The following is a 25,042-nucleotide window of genomic DNA, read 5'->3' as shown; positions in this document are numbered from 1 at the left end:
GGATTCTTACCCCTATGCTCTTAGATCCCAAAATGGCTTCCTTTAGGTTCATAAGCCTTTAAGCTCCCATACCAAACGACCTTAGGTTCATAAACCCATAAATCCTTTTGGAGTTCTCGTACCCCTCAGAAAGCTTAAGTGCATGCGTTCAAAACAAGAATTAGTAACCCAGTAAGTTCCTAAACTTAACCCTAGAGTCATCACCCAACGAGAGTTTGCTTGAGGACAAAAACATGCAGATTCCCTAGAGTCATCACCCAACGAGAGATTGCTTGAGGACAGAAACAGGCAGATTCCTCAAAATCATTGTTTTATTCCCCAGTGAGAGTTTGCTTGAGGACAGAGACAGGCATATACCCCCAGGTGATCCTTCATCCTTCAGATAACCCTTTTTCAGGATAAACCCTTCATCCTTCAGATAACCCTTTTCAGGATAAACCCTTCATATCTTTCAGGTAACCCTTTTCAGGATAAACCTTCATATCTTTTAGGTAACCTTTTTCAGGATAAACTCTTTAGATCTTTCAGAAACTTACCTTATCCCTTCCGTCTTTCCCTTTAGAGAGAATTATCCTTCAGCCTTCCCTTTAGAGAGAATTATCCTTCAGCCTTCCCTTTAGAGAGAATTATCCTTCAGCCTTTCCTTTAGAGAGAATTATCCTTCAGCCTTCCCTTTAGAGAGAATTATCCTTCAGCCTTCCCTTTAGAGAGAGGTAGCCTTCAGAGTTAGCCTTCAGAGTTAGTGTTAAGAAGTTTCTTCAAAGTCCCTGTGACCCTTAATGCCTTCAGACACCAAGTTATCTTCAGACCAGAGAGTTTTGCCGAAGCGTCTTCAGTCCCGTTTCACCCAGGGGTATCTCAGGTATGGTCTCTTCTTATGGCTGGCGAGCTTCCTTACGTAGTCTAACGGACTTTAAACGACCCTCCCCGATAGTCGACAGACTCTAAAATGTTCCCGACGACAGGTCCTTGGTTCAGACCCCTTGAGCCGCCTCGCGTCGCCATAGTCGTCAGGTTGTAATCTTCTATTGACCTGATGGCTATACTTTGACTTTCGCCTTGTCCAAGCCTCAGTCAAAGTGGGGGCTCTGTAGACACCTCGTTTCTGCACCTCCCGCAAACCACCCGGTGATGATTGGGCCGCATGTTTGGTACGCGGAACGATTTGTGACAGTTCGTAAGATTATCGTCAAGTGATTGCTCAAACACTAATGTCTACCTCTTAGATGTCATCTACGCGCCGATACGGTCGTTTTGGCAGTAAATAGAGTACATTTAGAGTCCGAGTCAAAAACCCGTCTTCATTTCCTAAAACCGTCAAATCCCGAGTCAAAGCAATGTGCTTGTCTACCTAAGGTTAGGATGTCATAAAATGTCATTATTATGTCTCATTTTGAGTCTCATATCACTTCTTTGGTCTAAACTAAAAGTTTACATTACAAAATGTGCATTTCATTTAGCTAAAATGATAACCCGACCTTTAGGCCCGCTTTACGAGGTGATAACGACTTTTTCGGGTCAGGCCTATTTCACAGAAAGTTCTAGATCTCTTTCTTAGCTTTCCGACGCCACCAAAATAACCTTAATCCGAGTCTTGTAGAGAAAGTTATGCCTAAAATACGACAGACTGTCAAACGCGCTTTCTTGCGCAGGAGGAACCCGCTGAGGAAAGGACGCAGCAAGTGTTGCGCCTCTTCCAAGGGACGCAGCACCTGCTGCGCCTTTTCCTCAAGGCTTTCTTTTTGTCCAAGTTTCCGCGTTTAACCTAAGTCGGTTATTTCCGGATCTTTCTCTCCTTTCCATATTTCCGCCACGTGATTAGTATAAATAGAAGCCTTCGTTCCTCATATTTCTCACGCGAGTGTCCGTCCTTCTCTTCTCCCTTTGCATTCTAGACTTTTGTTCTTACTTTTTGGCGCCTACGTGCTTGATCTTTCGATCACGTAAGCTCGGATCCTTCTGAGTACCAGCCTCGTTTGCATGACCGACCAATTTGACCAACTCCACATCAATCAACTTAATTAATCTATTCGTTTTCCTCTTACGAGGGCACTTTCTTTACATTCGCGTCGAGCATTACTAATCGATATCTTAGTTCTTCTCGTTTCGTCAACATGTAAGTCTGAGGGTGTAAATCTCTCTTTTATTTATTGTAATTTACGTATTGTATCGCAATTGTAAGGTTTATGTCGAAAATACCAATTAAAACCGATTTCAAAACCATGCTTTAAAACCTTTTTTATGGATTTCCAGTAGACAGACGTCGAGAAAGGACGCAAAGAATCGCTGCGCCTCTTGAAAGGAGCGCAGCACTTGCTGCGCCTCTTGAAGGAGCGCACACTTGCTGCGCCTCTTCGTGGGGCCGCGCAGCGATTCCTCGCTTCCTTTCTTCTTCCTTCGTCCTCTGTAATTCCGTCTTTCTTATTTGTTTTCATATGTTTGTTTGTTAATTCTTCGTCATAATAGCAATAATTCACATGTATATTATTTACTCATCTTTAACATGTTTAATTCATCGTTAAATCCGACTTAAATCCCTTATAATCAATATTTGCGGGTTTTCGTCATTAAATTCAAACTCGGGTTTTGGAGGTTCGATTCATTCATATTGAGTCTTTGGAATTCGTCATTGATATATTCTACTCTGTCTATTGTCATATTCGTGATTAATTTGTTGTTAATTTATCATGTTTAGTTTATTTCATTCACCTATGTCACTAATCATTCATTCATGTAATAATTCATCTTAATTCCGTCTCATCCATGTTTACTGTTTTTATGACTCATTCACATGTAAATAACCTGATAAATCACTTTCATCCGAGTCAATTAATTTAATCAATCATTAAAATCACCAATTAACATTAACGGTTTGCAATCCCGGCTTCACAGCCAGAACTGAGCCAAGGAACAGACGCAGCAACTGCTGCGCCTATTCCAAAGGACGCAGCTCTGCTGCGCCTGTTCCTGGCTGAGTTCTGTCTCTGAACTCCGTTGTTGTTTGACTTAGTTTAATTAGCTTACGTATAATTAACTATTAATCGTATTATCACCTTCTGTTTTGTTCGTTGTTTGTTTCTTTTATTCTTTTTCTCAAATTATCCGTTTTAAAGGTATTTTCGACATAAATCGCCTAACCCAATGTAATTATTGTAATTTTCATTATTGTAATTTATATTTCTTGTATTTCTTGTATCATTTGCTTGCCTTCACATGTAATTGAGCATTAAATCCTACTTCGACATAAATTGCATGTTAAATTAATTGTCAACCGACTGAGTTAATTCTCACATGCTAGGATTAATTTATGGATGTTGCATTGCATGAATATAACCGACGATATATCAAGTACGAATAACTTCTCTAATCATTAGTAGAGGCCGCTATCGAGGCGGGCGGGATTAGGTGTTCGATCAAAAGAGCTTCCTAATACGTACCCTCACCCCTTACTCTAGATTTCTGTGAACACCCATGTTCATTGGCATCCACGAGAGTCATTCTAGACATAGAATGCTAAGGGTAACGATTGCTTAGTGTTCATGTCTCTACTTTGTGTCTTGACATGACACGAGGTATTCGAACGGTTCCAATTTCCCATAAAAATTGGTGGCGACTCCAACAAAAATGCAAACGCTTGTTTCTCTTTCCTCCCAAGCGCCCCCGTGGGCCCCCGCTGTCCACAGGTATTAATGATTTTGTTTATTAACAATTATATTTGTTTTGAGGTTTTTAGATGTGTGTCTTAAATGCATACGTTAAGGTTAATAAAAGTATGACTTAAATATCTCTTTAAAATTTGAAAAGGGGTAATTTTTTTTTTTTAAAAAAACTCGATTTTAATTCAATGCAAGACTCATAAATTATTCTAGAAATATAAAATAAATAAGTCCCAAAATTATAAAATTAAAATGTTAAGTCATATTAAGTAGAGTAAAGGTGATTGAATTAATGATTACGAGTTTGTATATATAATATTTATACAACATACAGATTATATAGTACTTCGTAGTACATTTTTATCTAACTTTTAGATGAATTTTGAGCTTTATATATTCGCTACCCCATCGATGAAATCCTGGGTTCGCCCGTGCTCGAATCAAGCTCAACTTTAAGCTTTTACATGTGTTTACACTTATTCATATCAAGCTTAACTTTACCCATTTATTCAACTCCAAGTCCTTGCACAAGTTCTCATTTAAGACGAAAGTGTTCGTTTTAAATTTAAAATGGGTCAAATAATGGCTCATTTACATAAATAGGACAAACATCTTATATTATTCCCTAGACATTTCATTTTTGTCTTATTCATACAAATGGTATATTACTTGACCCAGACTCATTTTAAATTAAGAGCGAATATATCCGTCCTAAATGTCTTAAATGAGACTTGGTAAAAGTCGTATGATACAATATTGGAGTAGATGAGATGGATGGACAACCATAAAGTCAATTCTTAGTATGTGAATAAAACTTCTTTATTATCTTAAAATGTGCCAAACATGCTCATTTTAAGTTACTGTGTATTTGTATATATGCGATAAAAAGTGGCGTATAATCTGTATAGCGTTTCTCAAATTAATCAAGATCAATTTTCAATTTTCCATAATAACTTAAATGTCACTACTATAATTGCATTAATTAATTTTAAAGATTATAGAACAATAATAATCCAAAAAGTAATCGTAAAACCCGATTGAATAAAATGATAGCAAAAATTACAAATCTAAGTTTTTTATTTGTTTCTATTATAGGAAGAACCGTAAAAATGTCGAGTAGAAGTATCGTTGAAGACAACCCGTTTTTTGTTTTCCTAATACACCTAGTGTAAATTGGATTCTTTCCAAAACTCATCTAGCTGAATTCGCGATACGCCCGCCCGGGGGCATTGGTTCGGCAACAAAACTAGCTCGTGATGGCTTTCTGCCCACCCGGAGCTTCTTCACCTTTCAAAAATTTAACATGATTGTACAACACTCGTATGCAATTAATTGTATAATATTTTTTACTCAAAGTGGAGCTTCTTCACCTTTGCAAAAAAGATTAAATAAAACTAGTTTTAAACCAGTGCAAAAAAATGCACGGGTCGTAATGATAGGCATTACCCGTGAATACATTAGCATATAAATAACCGTGATTAAATGTTCAATGTCCTGACAATATAAATAAGTCTATAATTAAAAATTCGGCGTACATATAATTTAAGTTACTAATCACTGTCATCATATGCAAGGTTGTTACAAAGTATATAATTAAATTAAAACGTTATAGATACTCGGAAATGTAGAGGTTGTTTTTTAAAATTTTACTGCATATTGTAAATCTATTAAAAAATACGGAGTAAGAGAGGTATATGATGTTCTATTCTACCATAAATCATGACTAAAAAAAGGCGATTGCTTGAATTTTGTATTGAATTGATTGCATAATATTGTTGAAAGAAACTACCCTTGAGGAGTTACTTAGGAATATAATCTGGAGAAATTCATGCAAGAATAATTTGAAACTTATATATAGATTTTTTTTTATTAACTTGAATATTTTTTTGAAGTAAAACTTTTTTATATGAAAATATGTTTTCCTTTTTCTGATTTATTTATATTCTACTATAATTATTATGGTATTTTTTTTAAAAGAAAAAATCAATTTTTAAAACTGATTAGTATTTTTTTCGGAAGTAAAGATGAGAGCTAAAAACAATTGAAGAGCCTTTCGATTACCATATATGTATGTATTAATTATGTACAAATGGGATAGTAAGAAACTAAATCATTTGTAAACCCACTAAGGGACCACAATTTGACAAATCTTTTTTTTCTTGATTTTAAAGAACCCATAGAAGAGCTTTAAATAACTCATCTTTTATACTATGTAGATTTGGTGAAATCAATTCCATGGGTATGTTTGATGCCTTATACTAGCTCGTGGTCCAAATAATATCATCGTGCAACATTGCCCATATTATAGCGTTTGTCGTTTGCTCAAAACAATTTTTCTTGTGGTGACTCCGTTTAATGATGAATGTTGTCATCTGACTCACAAATATTATTGATGTTGATAAAGAGAAGTATTATGAAGCAATAGTTAATCCTTCGAATATAAGAAGATTTACAGTCGATTTAACTTGCGTAGTAGTAGTATCTTCTCTATCCAAAATTATTGTCAACTTTGGTCTTCAATATCTCAATTCAGCTCTATCAAGTTCAGTTCAGATAATTTCAGTCCAAAAGAACACAGCCTACGTCGGTTAATGGATTATAGGATGAAGTAAAGATTAAAAATTGATAACCGAGGTTACATAGGGAAAAAGGAGGAATGAATAGATAAAGCATAAACTAATTTTTATGTGAAATTGGAGAAGAAAGTTAACCATATATCAAGTGGGTAAAAATTTAAGCGAGTTTTCAAACCATTATTTATATATCAAGAAATGTGTTCAATTAGAATAAAATCTTGATAATAATTCAAAATCATGATGTTAGCATCGTTATATGCTAGGGTGGTCCTTGGTAAGGCACTTTGATATATGGGGGTGTTACACGTATAGTCACCAGCGGGAGGACTATGAATATCTGATCCACCTTTGGTGATTAGAGTGAAAAATTCACATCAAATATGCATGTTAAGAGACTTCAGCTCAAAGCAGGCTAAGGGGGTCAGATATACACACAACACACCCTTCCCTCTATAATAACAAGTTTGTTTTCAAAAGACCATAAGCGAAGCGAGATGATCACCCACTAATCACTATTTACCGAAGAAGTATTCAAGAGTTTCCCGATCTAACCTTATTCAATGCTTTATACCTCAATGGCTCAAAGGTCAAAGAATAACATATATTTAACTTAATACGGAGTAATAAGCAAGAAATACACAACAACAGTAACCCTTGTTATAGCAGCATCCAATATAAACATAGATGCTCAGTCTAAATGAATGACCAGAGCACTGAATTAATTAATAGCACTCGACCTACATAAGAGAGGTGTCTAGAGCTCCATACCCTAATTATTGGAGTCATTCTATCCACCAACATCTCACAATCAATTTTACTCAGCTTCCTTGCAGAAAGAGGAACACCTAGGTATTTAAAGGGGAGATTCCTACCTCCTCTGATACATTACCGGTGAAAAAAAATTGGATTTCTGAGAGTTAATATTCAATCCAGAAGCAGCAAAAAAGTAGCAAAATCACGCAAAATGAGGTATACAGATTTTACATCCCCGTGGCAAAACATCAATACATCACCCATAAAACACAAGTGATTTTAGCTGAGGGGACTTACAAAAGTGGTGGTAATTGAACTTTGAAGTCAGGCTGACATCCTACAAACGTCATGAGTCTAGATGGCAAGTCGGCAGCAGCAGCACGATATAGCACTACAATCAGTAACACTCTTAGCACACTTTACTTTGGGGATAAGAGCAAAAATGGTGGTGTTCACCTCCTTCAGCATTTTTCCTTACACAAAGAAATCCTGAATAATGATGCAAACTTCTTCCCCAATCAGATGTCACGAATCCTTAAAGAACTTACTACCATATCCTTCAAGGCCATGACACTTAGATTAATATCAATATTCCAGATGGCAGATGGCAGATGGCAGCCTTAATATCCTCCTTAGTGAGCACACAAATGCTGGTCACACCAGCTTTACAGTGTTGTTCTTGATCCCCCATCCTATGATATTTCTTGGCAGAAAATTGGAGTTGATTCATACACCACTTGTTGCTTCGTCTGAGTGCCCTTCTCATTAATGAACTCAATTCCATGCCAAAATTCCAGGCATTACATTAACAGGTCTCTTGAATTCATGTATAGTCATCGTAGATATGCATGAAAATATATTCTAGGCCAATCAAACCCTGGTTCGTCGAGAATTGGTTGAAGAGATGCATTATTCGCCTCTAATTCCCTTTCCCATTAGCTCTTCATATTCTTACAGATATACATGAAAATATATGGAAATTAATCAATCTGTGAATAACAAAACACATTCCTGGACAGCATAGTAACTCAGAAAGTTAAGCTTCCTAAAATAAGTCTGAGAAAGAGAAATGGAGGTGGTTATAACATGAGACTGAAATGTTTGAGATGAAAATTCACAATATATAGCTCACTGTCCAATGACATCTTTCACATATTTGTGATCGATATCAGATATTAGCGAGGCTCTGTCAAAACCCAAGACCTACAAATTAATGGGAAAAAACAAGTGTCACTATTTGTTGTTGGAGTGAGGAACTATTGCCGCTATTTTCTTAATTCCTTCGAGTTTTGAGTGAAGACTTCTTCTCCAATATCTACCACTTAGGTCACATTGCCTTTTTCCTGACGTATACGCCGAAAAAAGGTTGAAACTTTGCTTTGAAGTGAGACTGTTCAGTAAATATCATTTGCTTCTTTATATCACTAGGTCGAAGAACTCCAATGGAATATACATGCAAAAAACTAATAGGCATACCCATAAGTTGAAGGACTGCACTTGAAAACATTCAATGACAAATCAATTTCTCTTGACAAAATACACATTAAAGAGAAGTTTAGGTCTTAAACTAAGGGATGATCTACATAGCCAAATAACATCAAACAACAACAATGACCATGGAACCTTAGCCACAAAATGATATTAGGTCAGATAACATGAACCGTCTCTATAAAATAGAAATTTCTCTAGAGCATGAGACAGTATATCACTCTACTTATTGTAAATAAAATGTCCAAAAAATAATTGGTGGTTCAAATTTCAATACTGACCCCCTTCACAAATGTCCTACTTATCTTTGTTTCAACTAATAAAATGGCCATTTTAAACATTATTTTCACAGATAAACCAACTTATCAGGAAAAATAAACTGAAAAAAAATCGACCAAAACAATATCTCGTACATTAATTTATAGTTTTATACATATTTGTTAATCTTACCTTAATAAAATCAGTGACATTAAATAGGAGATCTATACTTAGACTACTGTGAAGACATGATTGAATCTTTGAGAGAACAAGATTTTGTCCATCCGTCAAACATTCAAATATAAACTTTACATATCTCTGACATTTGAGTATATTACACGATTATTATATTTTAGACCTTTCAGAGTTGTCAAACATGTTACGTGTTGGTTGAGCACCACTCACAGGTAGGGTTTAAGATCGCAGTGTCAGTTGCGTTTACAGTCACAGTAATGAACTTTCGTAATTGTAGCTTCTTTAAACTCCATACCTATCGTGGAAAAAAGTAGTTTCTTAACCCTGTTTGGTTCATATTCTCTGACTAAACTCATGTTTTTTCCTATTTGGTGCGACATGTAACTTCACTTCACCGAAAGTTTGATTTCTGAACAATGATAAGAAAATAAATATTTAATTCCACTGATATTGGGTCTGTACTTCTAGATAGCTGCCTATTAGGTTCTTCCGATATGCAATTTATATTGTGTTAATTGATTTGATGCATTTGAAATTTAGTGGATACTCCTTATTGTGTGCTTTTGTTCTCTGTGATTATCAAAATTAGCAAAGGGCTTCTGCATAAATATGGTCCATAAAAGGTTATTGATACCCCAATTGCCAAGATAGTTTTTAAAATTACATGATAACTATACGCATGTATAATTATTGATTATCTTGAAAAAAATGAAGTAATGCATCTTGATTAGCCGAAATCAGACTGTGGTTAAAGAAAGTAAGCAATAATTGGTTTAGGAAATTGGGAATTATAAGATGTTTGTAAAATAGATTTATTAAGTTACTAACTTTTCAGTTGAAGGGGTTACGAATCACTTATGTTCAGTCCGTTTTGCTCATGATGGTCATAAGCTTGTGACGTCCACAGCCCTCTACCACTTGCCCTTTTGTCTCACGTCACAAGCTTGTAATGAAATTTGTCCATCACAAATGAGAATTTGGCATACAACGGTCTTATAAATGAAAGGGGTAAGAAATGAATTATGTTAGATTAATTCAAGACATTGATTTGGGTGGCTAGAACTTTGAGTAGAATATGAATTTGGAGGAAGGGAAGAGAAGTATTACTTGGGGAACATGGATGTCGACATTGCATTTGATTAATATGATGTGATTATCTATAGGCGGTGAAGACGGCCAAATGCCCGGAGTTCAGGGAACTATGAATGGTGTGCCTATTCCAAGTGGCAGACACTCCGTCAGATAGACTTTTGGTGGTATTGGCTGAGGATAGGAGTGGATCTTATAATAACTGGTGTGTATTATGTTAATGGTATTTGATATCACATTATTGGAATTACTATATTCTGTTGTTCGGAAAATAACATTGGTTTTTCTATTTCAATTTTCCATCGGTTTTATATTCTGCCTTCTCTGTCTTACTTATTTCAAGTTGTAATCAATATATTATGTTTCCCAATTGTAGGCAGCGTGGGGAGAGCACAAGTAACTCAAATTGTAATGCCATGTGAATTTGTTATGCTTTTCTGTACTCTATATTTGATAACTTGTTACCGTTTCACTAACCATACTTCCGTTGAAACATGAAAAATATGTGTCGTTGTAGAGATAACCTCTGGTTTAATTACTTATATGCATTCACTATTATAGTTCTCGGATTAGCGATTTCCAAGTTTATTGTGTTGTTACTGGTTCTGTGTTCATTTCTTATTTTTCTAGAGGATTACAAAGTTGTGCAAGAGATTGAAAAGGGAAAATATAGTGAGGTATTCATTTAACATCTATTGGTTTACATTGTGTTACTAATTTTATTTATTTCTTATTCAAATTTGGGATTTGCAAGTTATCTCTTGAGTTAAATTGCATGGTTTCGTGTCTTTGGGTTGTCTATAATTGGTAATACTAGAGTATAGTGATTCTAGGTTTATGTTAATCGGAGAATTGTAGCGTGATAAATAATATGTGTCAAGTGGTCGAGCTAACGAAAAGCGAGATTATGTTTTGGACCCAGAAATTGATGATGATGATGATGATGATGATGATGATGATGATGATGATGATAAACGAGAGTATTGTTGTTTGGTTACAGACTGATGAGTTTATAGTACACTGTTTTAGCTTCTATACACGATTCTAGATTTGATATACCAGGGATGAGGATTAGTTTATAAAAACCTTTGCCACCTCACTGCCATTAGATAAACAGGATCCATCATACTCACAACAAGCCTATCACCAAGTCCTCCATTCTCTATCCTTACACATTAAAATGTGCTACTTTCTGTACTTACTGACGTTGAGCTATACCGTAAATTAGGCTTCACCATTTCTGCCTTCTAATATTGTGTTATGCCATCTCAAAGCAAATAGACAAAAACAATCAGTTCATGCCGTAAATCATACATCATAGTGGCCGAAACCGAACCGAACCAAATCGAACTGAACCGAAGGATTTGGTTAAGGGTTTCATAATGTTTAGGGATGGCAATTATGGCCGAAACTGAACCGAACTGAACCGAACCGAAGGAAAACATCCGATCCAAACCCGGCTTTTAATAATCCATAGCTGATCCACTTTTTAAAAATCCACATCCAAATCCATTATTGAAAAACCCGAACCAAATCCAAACCCAATCCATTCATACCCAAAGCTGATCCAATCAAATATTTTTGAAAATTTAGGCTTTATTGTAGTTGAAATTCCAATTTCGTCATATAAAATGAATTTTTAATATAGTCAAATCATGTTTTGGATCAGGTTTGGATTATATGGTGGATCGAGAATGGATTTGGAGTGGGTATGGATTCGAGAAAAGTATAACGGATTGGGTATGGATTTTGACATTTTGGATATGGATCGGGTTAGGATATGGATCGGTGATCCACTAAGTTAGTGGATCGGGTTTGTATTTTACAAAACCCGATCCATTGTCATTCCTAATAATGGGTTTGGGTGTGGTTTATTAGGAAATGATTTGAGTGCAAGTTCTCTAAATAATAGATCGAGTACAGTTTTTCAATGCATTTTTGGTTTAATGATCTTCTTGTGGGTCAAGCCCATTTAAGTATTGAACTTTAGCCATCCCTAACGAAATGTATCCGGGATTCCCCAAAATTCCCTGAAATTCGTTCTTCTATTCTGTCATACAAGATTACAGGGTGTATGTAATACCACAGTTTTCTGAGTCTAGCTTACTCGGCCGAATGGGCTAACTCGGTAGAGTAAGGTGTCGTGTGTTTTACGGTCAGGCTACTGCCCAGAAAAACTCAACCGAGTAGTGTGATACTCGGCCGAGTAAGGCGTACTCGGCCGAGTACCCCCGTCGAGTATCCGGTCTGACGGGATTAATCTCCGCGGTTTAATTAAAGGTGATTAAAGATTATATAAACTTCGGTTAGCAATTAATAATAATTTTATCAAAACCTAAAGTACGCTCTCCACTTCTCTAATCACCCTTAATCACTCTCAAGGCTTTGTTGATCAATTGTGAGTCTAGTTCCGTCTTTTGTCTCGATTTCTTTGGTAGGTGCCTTGTATACCGTTAATCTTTAGTATGTCGTTTTTAGGGTTTTGCCCTAATTATCAGTTTGGGGAAAAATGAATTTGGTGTGATTGTGATATAGGCATGATTGTGATTATTGTTAGGTGAAAGATTCATAGAGGAACGATTCTAGCATCCGTTGTGTGCTTGTGATTCAGATTTGTAATAAGGTAGGGTTTCCCTACTCAGTTGCCTGCTTAATTGATTTAAGACGGATTGATTGATGTATTGGCCTGATTAATATTGTTAATGGAATTATCTATCTTGGATGTTGGATTGGATATTGTTTGTCTATGTTTGCGAGGTGTGTCCTCGGGTGAGTGGAGTCATAATCAAGAATGGCTTCACGCCCTTGATTCGCCCCTTGTGGTTTCCGTCGCATGAGGAATGTGCACATTATTGGACATGGGTTATTGATCATTGCAATGAGCAGGGCTTAAGTGGGCAAGGCTGCAGTCCCCACTGGCAGTGGATATTACCTGTTGCGATGGGTAATCTCGCAGGCTTACATACTTAGGTGTATAGTCGGTTACTGGACACTAATGGAGTTGGGAGGTTGGTTATACAGTTGGATTGGATTTAAATGGTTGTTTTCTTTGTGATTGTCTTATCTTGATAGTGAACTGACCCCATTTATGTTTTATAAAAATGTGGTGATCCATTCGGGGATGGTGAGCAGATTGTGACAGGTAATAATTTCATATTAGCCACGGGAATGAGGATGGGATGTCATCACCTAGAGTCTTAGCTTTCGCTGCCACGAGTTTTAGATACCTTGTTTTGTTGTACTTTGATTTACATTCCATATACTTTGATTTACAGTTTGGAGACAATGTAAGATCAGTTAACGTTATACTTTAATAATTGTTCTTGGATGGTCATTATTGATATACTTACCTCGGGCAATTGATATGGTAGAATCGTTATATACTAGGGTGGTCCTTGGTAAGACACCTTAGTATATGGGGATGTTACAGTGTTAGGGCACGACTAGTGGACAAGGATTTTACTCCAAGGGTAAGGCAAAGTGACATCATGATAATAGTTCCTCGAATGTCTACATCGCTAGTAATATGATACACACGAAAAATATTCTGAAGAGTAGTTTAGTAATTTCAGCTTCTACTTTAGTTATTGTCCTTGTGCTATATAAGCATTACTGAGCTATAGTTTTCTTTTATCGAGTAAGAATGAACTTATGAACAATTTATGAGATTTCTCATCTATTTAGAACATAGGTGGAATTTCCATCACATTTCTACTCTTGTAGCCTATCGGTTTTTATATTTTTTTTTTTTTTTTTTTTTTGAGAAAACCCGAAGGTAAATTAAATTAAAAGAGAATCAAAACGTACAGCATCAGATGCAGTCGGAGGTAACTCATCCAACCACACAAACCTACCAAGAACTTGTGGTTCCACATGCGCAAGAGCGTGTGCCACGGAGTTATTAATTCTACGCGTAAAGGACCATAAAACAAAATTAAAATTACAACTAAGAGCCAAAATATCATCTAAGACTTGGTGGAAAACGCTTCGTCCCTTTTTCTTCATCTTCAAAGCCTCGATAACTTGGCTGCAATCACTCTCGATAATAACATTCGGGTGCCCTATATTCCTTGCTTCCTCTAACCCGTCGTAAATCGCCATCGCTTCTGCAAAATGAGGCTCCCACGATTGTTGTCTCTTCCACGACAAGCCCCACAGCACCCCACCATTCTCATCTCGATACACCGCACCCGACCCTACTCCCTCATCTTGCTTCACCCCCGCATCCACATTGACCTTTACAAACCCGCTCTCAGGGACCTGCCACCCTTCGTTTCCGCTCCCCTCTGTCAGCCTCCTTCCCCTCTCACCCTCCCGTGAACTCGTTCCCCACCCTGCCCCTTCAATTTCTTCCACTACATCTCGAATCCGCTGCACAACACGTAAAGGCTCGGGTGTTATCGACTCAAAAATTACCTTATTGCGATGTTCCCATAGAGCCCAACATCCCACCATTAGCTTCATATGTTCCATAGCTCCCATCTCCTTCCAGCACGCCTCAACCCAGTCGCGCACACTGCCTCCATCACCCCTCACCTCATCATCACAGCACAAACCCAACCCGTCCCAGACACGACTCGAGACTCGACAAAATTTAAATAAATGTATACTAGACTCAATATGGGAATTACACAAAGGGCATAAAGAAGACTTACCTCCAACTCGAGCGGCTATGTTTGCTCTCGTCGCCAATGCCTCGTTGCACATTTGCCAGAAGAAGAGTTTCACGCGGGGCCAAACCGGAACCTTCCACATCCTATTCCAAAGCCATTTCTCCCTTTCCCAATTAGAGGTATCCCCCATATCGAGTGTCTCCCCTGCAAGGCACCTATACGCAAACCTCACCGTATAGTCCCCATCACGTTCAGCCTCCCAATACCACGAATCAACTGGAGCATTTGGGCTTACCCGGATGTTCATAATACGTTCTCCCTCAAAAGGCAGGAATCGAGAAGCAATGGCCTCACCTCGCCACGCTCCATTTCCGTCAAGAAGATCAGCCATTTGAAGGTTTTCGTCTCCTGTAGGGCATGGTGAAATAATCCGACCCGTTTGAGTCCCCGGAACCCAAACATCTCCCCAAACTTTCGTTGTCTGTCCATCCCCCACCCGTCTTCGCAGACCCTTTTGCAGGACTGATCGAGCTTCAAAAATCCCCCTCCGGGTGTAACTCGGATTATACCCGAGCTGAGCTGCCAAAAAATCACAAGTCGGAAAATATCTCGCCTTCATCACTTTAGCCCATAAAGAGTCCGGGTTGACCACGAGCCTCCACGCTTGCTTGCCAAGCAACGCAAGATTAAAAAAGACGGAAGTCCCTAAATCCCATGCCTCCCTTACACTTCGGAAAACACATCTTTCGCCAAGACACCCAAGCCATTCCTCTCTTCCCCTCTTCATGGCTCCACCAGAAGCTCGTTACCATAGAACGGATAACCTCGCAAAAATTCGCGGGAATTTTAAACACACTCATCGCATAGGTAGGGAGTGAATTGGCAACCGCCTTTATGAGAACCTCCTTACCAGCCCTAGACAACACGTTTTTGATTGACAGTTCAAGCAAAGGTATCAGGGTATTGGAATGTTGAAGGTTGAACAGCAGGTCTTGGAGGGGTTTCCAGTACAACTTCACGGGACGAAGTGGTGGCAGCAGGTGCAACTGTGGCAGCCTCAAGCGTAGACTCAGCCTCAAGCGTAGACTCAACATCCTTGCATGTTGCACACCTTTGCTTGAACTGTCAATCAAAAACGTCTTAGTTATTTTTTTTTTGCTAAAAAGGTAAGCTTTCATTAAAATGAGGAACAGCAATACATCATCACCAATTACATCAAAAAAACACATTATTACGACTACACAAGTCGTGTCCTAGACAACCAATTCCTATCAGCTAAAGACATTAATTTAGGAGGGCAAGAACTCAATTTCTCCTTCTAACTCGGGAAGCACTACAGCAAGTCTTAGTTATAATAAATTAAATTTAAACGGTTCTCTGTTAGTGCGTGTCTATGTTACTCAGACACGTCTACAAATATCAGATAGGATACGTATCACAGTATCGGATACGGTAATTTAATGCAAAATTTTCAATATTTTGGTCCAAAATAAAGTATCCATGTGAAGTATTGAAGTAACATAGGAAGTGTTATAACAGTATTGCTAATAGAAGATGGAGTAAGATAGGGAAGCATGTTTGAAACGCTTACTTTGTTGGGATCCAACATCTGGTTCAATGATTCTGCCTTAAACGGAGATTCATAAAAGTGAAGTGGTATGCGTCCCGTCAGGATGAGCTTCCCAGCTTTAGGATTTGTGCGGCAAAAAAACCAAGCCTCAAGTAGAGGCGTTAAACATTGCAATGAGACCTTTCGACCACCAACAATAGCCTTCCTCCATATGCCTTCCAACTTCACAACATGTTCCATGACCCTATGGTGCATAATTTTCACCCAATTAATCCTTTCAAAGGATTCCACATCCTTCACAAGTTCAAAGCCATAACAGCCAAAAGTCCTTCTCGTAGACTTACTAGCAAAGACGTAATTGTACAAATATGCATACATAATTTTCTTGAAGTCGATTATGTTGTCCTCACTTATGATCATGTCTTTCAAAACATTCAAAAGAATGGATTTAGTCACATATCCATCAGCAGCATATTTGCGAAAGTATTGAGGAGGAGGAGGAGGAATTGTGGGGCTCTCAGGGATTTGAAAATTGGTTCCCTTGTTTTTCATGCCTAAAACTAGAGCCGCCTCATCGGCACAAAATTTTAGGCATTTACCCTTGAAGAAAAATGCACTCTTCTCTGGATTGTACGTACGAGCTAGAAACTTAAAGGTGGAAACTGAATTTGCTTTGACTTCGTAATTCAACAAATTTATAAATGGAGAATCTTCCTTCGTTACATTCTTATCTTCCTTCGTTGTAACAACTTTAGACACGTTCTTATCTTCCTTCATTTTCAGTGTCTTGCCACTGGGTTTCAACCCAAGCAAGTAAGCAGCCTCATTTACGCATAATCGACACCAGCGGTTTCCGATGAGGAAAGCATTTTTATCAACACTGTAATGTTCCATCATGTTTTGGACAATTGATAACTTAAAGCTTCGCTTTTTTCCATTTAAAATCTTATAAAAGATAGAATCTTTCATAAGTTCGAGCTTGTCTTCGCCAAGAGTCATCATTGCAGACCTTGATGCAATATCAAGGTCTGGCTCTTCTGTTTGCTTCTTCATCATTATGTTTGTAAAAAACTCGTATACGAGTAAACAATTATTGAAAATTCCATAAAATCAAGTTAAAATACAAAATTCAAATATTGGCCCTAGATAATCAACTATCCAAAAACATGTATACTTTCAAACTTGGAAAAAAAATTTAGCCCTAGTATATACGGTTCCTCGTTCCGCCCTGTCTATTGTCTACATTTTGGATACAAAACCCAACTCAATTAGCCCTAATTTAAAAAAAAAAGGCGAAATTTGATGGCTATTGTTCATTGTTGCTACATAATCAGTACACAAGCTCTAGAAAAGAGGGATGAATTAGGGAATACCTTTCTTAGGATGAATCGGTCGTCGGTCGTCGGTCGTCTGGGCAGTTGGTGTTACTTGCGTAGAATTTGCCGACTTAGTGAGGACAGAGGTGAAGTTTGTGAGAATGTGAGTAGAATTTGCAACGACAGTTGACAAAGAGAGAGGCAGAGCGCCTGACAAATGGGTCAAACGGGTCGGGTTTGGGTCGGGTCATTTCGGGTCTACACGGTCTTTTGGGTCGGGTTATTCTCGGTTTTGGGCCATTTCAGGTCGGATCATTTTGAGATTCGGATCTACATATCCGCGTATAATAACTCACAATTATTCTTATGGTAACTCACAAGCAAGGACAAACACCCGCATAAACTTCCCAAACTAGAAAACTTATTATCAGCCTTATCCAACTCGGGATAATCCACAAACCAAGATTTATTAGTCCTAAGATCAAAACATATATGGATTCATTATGTGTTGTTACAGAGAATACAACAGTTACAAAAATAGTCAATGAAAAGTGTAACCAAACGTCTCCCAATTTTCTAAACACAAATTCTTGTTTGTGACGGACACTATCCGTCACAAACAAGAGACGGGTACCATTTTACCTCATAAAGTACCCACTTTTTCTCTCTCTGCAACACTATTCATGTGGTCCCCTTTCTCCACTAACCCATTTTGTTATCATTTTATCTCACAAAATATCCGTCACAAATGTTAACCCGTCACAAGGGAGACCAATTATTTTCTAAATCATGGGATTTTCAAACTCACCCATTTTTATGGGAAAAAGAAACGAGGCAATTAAAAGCCATAGAATGAAAGCCAATATTTATTTCTACGAGCATATCAAGAGTCGGAAGTCTAAGGGATTCAATTGTTAAATCCAAATCTCCATAATTATCTTCTTCTGATTCATTGAGAGAACATGTGAGGTAGCATTATAAAAAATATATATTCAGAGAGAGAGAGGGGGAGAGGGAGGACTAGAGGATACTTGATAGAGCCGTATGATTTAGAAAGATTGAAATTTTAGATTACCGTCTCATCCTATGATTTATTTTCCTTTTTTTTGGATGATTTTAGTTTTGTGATCTAAAGTGATTTTGTTGAAATTTTATATAGGATTCTGTCTTTTTTTTTTAAATATAAAATAATAACCGATGATTACCTCGAACTTTGGCAGATTACACATGGTACCCCTCATTTTATGTTTTTACATATGGTATCCCCGTGTTTACCTTTTTCTTTCCCAAAATACCCTTAGCTGACTTTCCGTCATAACACCGTTAGTTTAATCTAAGCACTTCACCTCTTTTGCTTTTACCCAAAACACATCTCTTAACCCCCTCTAATCTTCATCTTCTTCCTTTACATTTACAAGCTTAATCTCACTCATCCCCTCTTAAAGTCAACTGTTCCTTTCAAAAAATAGTCCCTCTTATCCAAACAAAAGGTAAAAAAACAGGAGATTTCTCAATCCGTGCATTAATAGCCAAAGGCACAATCGTTCTCATTGGACCTTCCTGCTAACAAAAGTCTGGATTTGGCATCTATGTAGTGGGGGACCACAAGGGGTCATTGATTTGGTCTCCACCACCAATCTGTGAATGGAATGTCTGCACTTCGTTTTTGAATGGGAAGGACATTAGAATTGGATCAAAGTTTTTGAATGCTAGTGTCAAATTTGGTGGGTATTGCTTCCAAAAGACCCGGTTTGTGAACCGGGTTGTTGCCTCTATGTTCAACACCGTTTCTAACAAGAAGATTGCAAACCTCAGTTTAGTTGATTTGAGTGGAGATTAAATTGGTGGAATGTTGATAATTGACATTGGGATTTAAGTGGAAAATAAATTGGTGAAATGGGTTTGATTGTTTCACAATTATGAAAACCCAAAATTATGAGGAAACATTGATGGTGGTAGTATGGTACTGGATTGGGTGATGGTGCGGGTCCCACTGATGGTGGCGGCGGTGGCGTGACGGGTCCCTGGCGATGGTGATTGACTGATTGGATATTGCCGGTAATGGTGGTGGTGTGGTGTGGTAGTAGTGGTGGTGGTAGAGGGGATAGTGAGATTAAGCTTGAAGATGTAAAGGAAGAAGATGAAGATTAGGGGTTAGGAGATGTGTTTTGGGTAAAATTAAAAGTGATGAAGTGTTTAGAAGATATAAACTAACGGTGTTATGACGGAAATTTAGCTAAGGGTATTTTGGGAAAGAAAAAGGTAAACACAGGGGTACCATATGTAGAAAGTTAAAATGAGGGGTACCATGTGTAATCTGCAAAAGTTCGAGGGTACCATGGGAAAAAACCGTTTTTTTAAATATAAAATAATAACCGACGATTCGAGTCGAAGAGCTCTATGTAAATGGTTAATTTTTGAATGTCGATTTCTGTCCTTCAATTTTTAATAACAAATTGTAGATCTGGTTTTTTATTATTTTTCAACTTTATTACTTCAATTAATTTTCTTTTTAGTAAGTGTTTTTTTTCCAATGGATGCAAGTATACTATATTTATGACTGTTTTTGCCAACTTTAACGTGATTTTTCTAATTCAAAATGATAAGAATAATGATATGAATTTGTTTGAGCCTTCACATTCAATAATGGGAGTGTAATTAATTCTGTAGAGATCATGGAGGTCCCCACATCAGAAAAAAAAATTCATTCCTGAAAATCAGCAGCCAATAAGAAGGCATGAAAAAATCTAGCTTTTATACTAGGTAGATTTATAGATGTTCCGGGTGTAATTCCAGAGCAGATATTGTTACCACCCGTGCTTGTAGAATGACGTCTTTGGTTGAATCCTCCTTTCGGTCTCCTGAAACAATGAACAAACTGAGGGCTCGGCTTTGTACCGAACGAACTCACTCCGACGCTCAAGTCAGTAAACTTAGAGAGATAAGTTGTGTTACTTGGCGAAGTATATATATTGTAGAGAGATAAGGAAGATATTACAAGATGAATAGTGATTTTAGGTTAAGTTGTGGATCCTTTCCTCAATGAGGGTTGAGAAGTATTTATAGACTTTCACCTTTTTTCACGTAGTGGCCAAGTGGCTAGCAGGTGGAAAGACTGATCTACCCTCGGCCGCGGGGCCTATGGCAGGCCGGCGGGCCATGTTGACTCGCCGCCGAGGGGTCTTGGATATGAGTTCGCGGATATGTGCCCCGGCTGGCTGGTTGTCATGCCGAGACCCAGGTGACAGGCCGATGGGCTGCATCGGCTAGGCTGTCTAAGTCGTTGACTTGCTGTGGATATCTTTGACCTTGCTCAATATGTTGACTTGGTCAGCGGGTGCAGAATATGCCCCATCAATTTGCCCCCAGCGTAGTCTATGCCGTGGTATGGGCTCCGATGTATGTTGAGCGTATATTCTGCGCAAGTAAAATTTTTATGCCCCGGCTTCTTCTACCTCGGCTTGGTTCTGCTTAGGCCGTACCATATCCCCCCTCCACATGGATGTTTAAAGGGCATCCGATGTGGAAAAGAGAGTGACGTTGGCTGAGACCAGGGTGGATAGTGCCGGTTGTTTCTGATTGCCCCCTGGCCGGTGCTATCTGGCTTGGTTGATCATGTGGCCGGCGGAGAACAGATACTTAGGAATTTGTTGAGGAAGATGAACAGGCAGAGAGATTTGAAGGGGCGTGTTGAAGACGATTGGTCACTGTTGCATTGATTGACATTCAACTGTTGCAACGATTGACATTCCGTGGTTGCATGTCCGACACGTGTCTGTTCGTTGATTGGCTGACGCTTCATGGGCTGTGCCCTGATTGGTCCTTCTTCATGGGCTTTCCCCTATAAATAGGGCATTTGGTCCCTGAAATTGGGCACCAATTTCATTCTCTCTAAAATTTTCTTCTCTCTAAACTTTCAAGGGCTTCTTTCTCTTCTAATCTTCAGGGTCGTTACTTCGGCTAGTGCTTTTCTTCAAGGTAAACAAACAAATTTTTCTCAATCTTTTAAACTTGTAAGTTTTGTTGTAAACATGTCTTCTGCTGATGCCGGTCCCAGTAAACCTGCGCCGGGGGGTTCCCCGTCGCGTCTCGATGAGGAGGGGATACTAGACGCCGTCCCGATAAGGTCCGGGGGCCCTAGGTCTCCTTCTCCCGAGGTTGACCCAAAGGTTTTGGAGGGTTGGGAGGATGATGATGGTGAAGAAAGGATTCCTTCTGGTGATGAGAGGCCGCATATCCCGGATCATGGCGAGGCTTGCATGACTGGTCCTGACCGTGCCTGGGCCAACAAATTCGCCAGTTGTTCCGGTGGGAATCTTTTCGAGGGTCATTTCTTCTTCGGTGAGGGGTACAAGATTGTTATCCCTGAGGAGGGCCAGGCGGTCTGTTGCCCTCCCCCGGGTCATATCGGCGTACATATCAGGCATCTAGAGTATGGGCTCCGGTTTCCTTTGAATAAATACGTCACGGCCATCATCAAAGCTATGAACGTCGCCGTGGCTCAACTGCATCCGTTGGCCATTAGGACGATAGTTGGCTTCGTGTGGCTCTGTCTTTTTAAGGGGGAGGTCCCTACAGTTAACTTATTCCGCCGGCTTCATCATCTTCGGGCATCGATCCCCGGCAAGGTGGGGTGGTACAGCGTGCAGATGGAGCCGGGCTACCTCTCTGTTGATAAGCTTTCCTCCTGCAAGGACTGGAAGGGGCGGTGGGTGTATGTCGAAGTGCCGGATGACTATCCGCTGCCCCGGTCCTTCCAGCACCAAGTCAACTTGCGGTGCGAGAGTAAGGGGGAGCGTAAAAAATGGGTCTCCCAGAGTAAACTTAAGATGGACGCCAGCAAGGTCCCTCTTAATGCGGATGAGAAGCGGGCGATGCAGCTGTTTGACGCTGAGAAGGGATGGGTGCCCCCGACTCAGATTATTCTTCAGGACGAGCTGCTTTGCCGCGTCGGCCTCATACCGGCCCTCAACCAGGGTGAGTAGGGTCGGTGTGAGGCCCATCTTTGCCTGTTATGCTCCTGTTTTTAGGGCTTTATTTTACTTCTTTTATGTAACTCTTGTCTGGTTTCTTGCAGACCGGTTTGGCCAGGATCTGCCTGAGGGGACCTTGAAGAGGTTAGGTCTTGATAAGGACGGGAACGTTGTTGAGCGGCACCCTCAGGCTGACGCGCGTGATCGTAGACTGGCTCCCAACGAACTTATGGACAAGCAGCTGAAGGCGCTGGATCCGGTGGTGGCTCAAGCGCGGGTTCTCGGAGGTGTGCCGAAGAGAAAACCAAAGGCAGCGTCCAGGTCGGCGACGGCGTCAATCCCAACTCCCTCCTCAACCCCAGCGGTCCCGGAGGAGCATGTGGAGGTCGTCGATATTACCGCGGAGGTGGTGACTATTGCGAAGGGCCCTCCTCCTCCAAAGAAAAGAAAAGAGCCACTGTCGGCTTCTACCGTTGCCGGGGAAAGGAATGATTCACCCGGTCCTCCCTCTAAGAAGGTCCAGACTGGTACGGACCTAACCTGTGGTTCAGACTTAGCTGGTTCATTATGAATTCCCGATGACAGACTCTCTGATGTGTCAATGAATGTTGACATGGATGCGCTGTGTGAATTTTTTGTAGATCCGCCGTCGGTGGCCGCCGTTCTCACTGATCGGCAATTAGAGAAGCAGCCTGAGAAGGCGGGTGATAGAAATGTCACCGTTGACTCCGTACTCTAGAAGGTTCCCCCCGCCGAGCTTGTGGCAGAGGGTACAAGAATATACAAGAGGTTGGCGAAGTGGACTCAACTGGCCGGCTCCCACATTATGGAGCAAGAAAAGGCCATGGCCCAGGCTGGGCCACTGATCGAACGGCTTAAGCTTGATCTTTCCGCTGCAAAGGGGGAAGCCGGGAAGGCTAAGCTGGACCTCCTTGCTGCTCAAAAGCGTGTGGAGGAAGCTGAAAAGCTGTTATTGGCCGAGAGAGCCAAAGTTGAGGATGCTGATGCCACCGCTGCCAAGCTGCTGGAGGAGCGGGACAGGTATAAGGGCGGTTACGACGCCGTTGTTGACAAGAGGGAAGAATGGAAGGATCTGTATCAGTCTCAGGCGGAGGCCCATAGGGACACGAGGGATGTCCTTGCCCAAAAGGAGAAAGATATTGAGATGCTCCAAACTGAGCTCATCCCTAAAATGTGCGTCCAATTCCGGGATCAGGCCGAGGAAGCGACTAGGGAGGCGATCAAGAAGCTCACTCCTGAAGGCTCCTTCCCGTGGCAACAATTTGAGCAGCTTCTGGATGAGATGGCTGATGCCGTGGAAAAAGCGGCTGCGGAAAAGGCGGAGGCGGCGAAGGCGGCTCAGATAGCCGAGGCCAAGGCGGCCTACGATGCAAAGGTGAAGGAGGCCCATGAGGAAGCTGAGAGGCTAAAGGCACGTGAAAATGACGAGCTTTCCTCTGGGCCGGCCACCGTAGATCATGCTGCTGCTGCCGATGGGGGGCAGCAACAAGCGTAGGGAGACGGGCGGTCGTCACCGGACTCACCTGGCATCTCGGATAGCTTTAGCTGTTCGGGGGCCAATTATTAAGCCTTGCCTCCCTGCCATCTTTTGGCGCTTCATTGACATGTCTGATCCTTTTGCTTTTCCTTGTGTTTTTTGTAAAAACTTTGGTAGGTTGTGTTCGGCTTATCCCTATGGGGACGGCCGTCGTCTGTATTCTTCTTATTTGTAGCTTGTTACTACTTTCAATAAGAGTTTGCTCATTTTGCCTCTGGCTTGGCCGAGGTCTTCTCTTGTCTTCTTGCGTTATTAATTGAGTGCTTTTTTTTTTTTACCTTCGGCTTGGCCGAGGCAGCTAGAATGCGCATCTCAACTGCGTTTAACGTCTTTTTCTTGAACATGTTAGCATGTTGGTCGCTTCCTCTTTCACTCTCGGTCTAGCCGAGGCGTCGGAATTGCGCTACCCAACCGCCGTTGTGAACATGTTGGCGTATCGACCGTTGTGTCCTCTGCCAGGCCTTCGGTTGGGCCGAGGCGACTAGAGGTTACGGCGCGACAGCGTCTGTTGGCGTATCGATCGTTGTGTCCCCTGCCAGGCCTTCGGCGGGCCGAGGCGACTAGGGGTTACGACGCGACAGCGTTTGTTGGCGTATCGATCGTTGTGTCCCCTGCCAGGCCTTCGGCGGGCCGAGGCGACTAGGGGTTACGACGCGACAGCGTTTGTTGGCGTATCGATCGTTGTGTCCCCTGCAAGGCCTTCGGCGGGCCGAGGCAACTAGGGGTTACGACGCGACAGCGTTTGTTGGCGTATCGATCGTTGTGTCCCCTGACAGGCCTTCGGCGGGCCGAGGCGACTAGGGGTTACGACGCGACAGCGTTTGTTGGCGTATCGATCGTTGTGTCCCCTGCCAGGCCTTCGGCGGGCCGAGGCGACTAGGGGTTACGACGCGACATCCACTTCCTTGGGGTGACCACCCAGCTCGGGCCGCGGCGTCTACCTCGATATGACTACGGAGGGGATAGACACTTTGAGTGAAAAATTTGTTTCTTCATT

The sequence above is a fragment of the Silene latifolia genome, chromosome 1 (assembly GCF_048544455.1).
Source record: "Silene latifolia isolate original U9 population chromosome 1, ASM4854445v1, whole genome shotgun sequence".
In the NCBI taxonomy this organism is placed as follows: Eukaryota; Viridiplantae; Streptophyta; class Magnoliopsida; order Caryophyllales; family Caryophyllaceae; genus Silene; species Silene latifolia.
The sequence above is the reverse complement of the archived record's forward strand: the minus strand, read 5'-3'. Positions refer to the sequence as shown.